This window comes from Sinocyclocheilus rhinocerous, unplaced genomic scaffold (genome assembly GCF_001515625.1).
Source record: "Sinocyclocheilus rhinocerous isolate Xijiao unplaced genomic scaffold, SAMN03320098_v1.1 scaffold934, whole genome shotgun sequence".
Taxonomy (NCBI): Eukaryota; Metazoa; Chordata; class Actinopteri; order Cypriniformes; family Cyprinidae; genus Sinocyclocheilus; species Sinocyclocheilus rhinocerous.
Genome location: NW_015658752.1, coordinates 732,097 through 733,952, shown reverse-complemented (window position 1 = coordinate 733,952; position 1,856 = coordinate 732,097). Strand labels below are relative to the sequence as shown.

The following is a 1,856-nucleotide window of genomic DNA, read 5'->3' as shown; positions in this document are numbered from 1 at the left end:
ATTAATATGCTGAGAAAACTGTAAATAAGGCAAGCAACTTGCAGCAAAAAAATCAAAAGTCTTTCATTTTGGCCAGCGACTTGTGTAGAAAAGTTTAACTTTATGCAGACAAAGAGTATTGTAGTCCAGTGTTGACTGTGTTAAAGAAGTCAGTCTGTGCAGTGAAAATGTCTTAATTTTGTATAGCATGTCTCTGACCATGTGCATGGACATTATTAAGAAATGATGCATGGAAAGAGGTTTTGTGTTGCATGCGCAGTGGGACAAGTAATTGTGTGTTTGTGCATTGGTGCAAAAAGATGTCTGCAGTGGCAAAGAGCATGCACTGGCCACCATTCATTTTTAATGATTTATGCACTGGTGCAATTAATATACAACCCTTTTCCCAGCAGAATGTTTGTTTTAAGTGGCATATAGGCTGGTTTGATGTAATTGCATCATAAAAGATTTGCAATAATTCATTCAATTTTATACACTGACTATTCTGTTCTGACCAATTGCGTAGCTTGAGCAAAGGCTTAACAGATAGCGTACACTTTCCGAAAAGAACTCCAGAAAGCAGTCTTCATAACTTTAGTGACTTTACTGGTGATTGTTCTTCTCAATTCTTTTATTGTAAAACTACAAACAAGAAAAAATATGTATGAACATTATGTTCACATTTACATACACATCCAGCTTAACATTACAGTTCGATTTTGTACATAGTTCCTTTTTTAACGTTATTTAAAGTAATGTACATGTCAAGAAATCATATTCAAATGAGATTATGTACAAACAGAAGATAAATTAGCAATACGCTAAAACAAAGTACGCTACCAATAACGCGAATCATGTCTGTTTATAACAAAATATAACAATAATCCCGATCTACACTTTACTTTAATCTACACAACACTTAAAAGCACTATTTAGTATAAAATGTAGCACTTACAGACATATATTTCCAAGATTTAAACGATGGAATCAATAACCCATAGGAACTGCATGCACGTTCTTCTTGACTGCGTTCCCTGAGAGAAACCGAAAGTAAATGGCAAAATAAAGTGTAGTACCTTAAATGTCCTGTAGGAGGCGGAAAAGAAACAGAACATAAGAAACAGCACACTGACAGCAAAACTGCTGTAAGTACTTAGTGAAAATCAGCCGTAGTGTCCAGTCTGTTGTCTGCTGGATGCACCTGGTCGTGAGGTGAGATGAAGCATGCTGAGGCTGAAGGTGAGGGTACATAACCAGAGTGTGTCACAGGAAGTGTTCCCTCGAAAGAGGCCAAGCTGGGCCCCGAGGCACGAACAACTCCAGTTCCCATTAATGCCAGTGCTAATGTCAGCGAAGCCCCTAAGGTAGTGAACCGCCAGCAAAGTAAGCAAGGATTACAGGAGCAAGTGACTTTACTCTACTGTAAACAATCCTGTCGTGCTCCCGTAAAACACACACACATAACAACAGAAAGAGACACTACCGTAGGGTTCACAGGGTTTCTGCAGGATTTTTAAGCTCAAATTTAAGACCTTTTTAAGACCTTCACAAATAAAATTAATACCATATGAGTGGGTTAGGGCAATGTCTATAGTACCATATTAAACTGTAAAATTACAGTAAAAAGCATTACTTACAGTTCACATACAAGTTTTCACAAAAACAAAAAGTTTTATAAAATGATAAACTTTACATTTCAGCCTTTAAACCATTTTTAAGAAAACAGATGAGTCAAAAGTATTAATTGTTATATTAATTTAAACAATTATTATCAATAAATTATTATATCAATTAAATATTAATTAGGGGTGTGCAATATTGACAAAAAATTATATCTCGATACATTTCTGGGATTTTATCGATAACGATAATTAGAC

The 1,856-nt window shown here is 35.4% G+C and overlaps 1 long non-coding RNA gene across 1 annotated transcript in view; it reads right to left on the bottom strand.

Annotated features, from left to right (window-relative positions):
- Nucleotides 1–1,098, bottom strand: part of LOC107722909 (uncharacterized) — an 11,152-nt gene extending 10,054 nt beyond the window's left edge. The window contains exons 1-2 of the long non-coding RNA XR_001637861.1: nt 935–1,098; nt 481–621 (exon numbers count right to left, since the gene is read on the bottom strand). This is a non-coding gene — a long non-coding RNA (uncharacterized LOC107722909). The remainder of the gene's footprint in view (nt 1–480; nt 622–934) is intronic.
- Nucleotides 1,099–1,856: the final 758 nt, after the last annotated feature.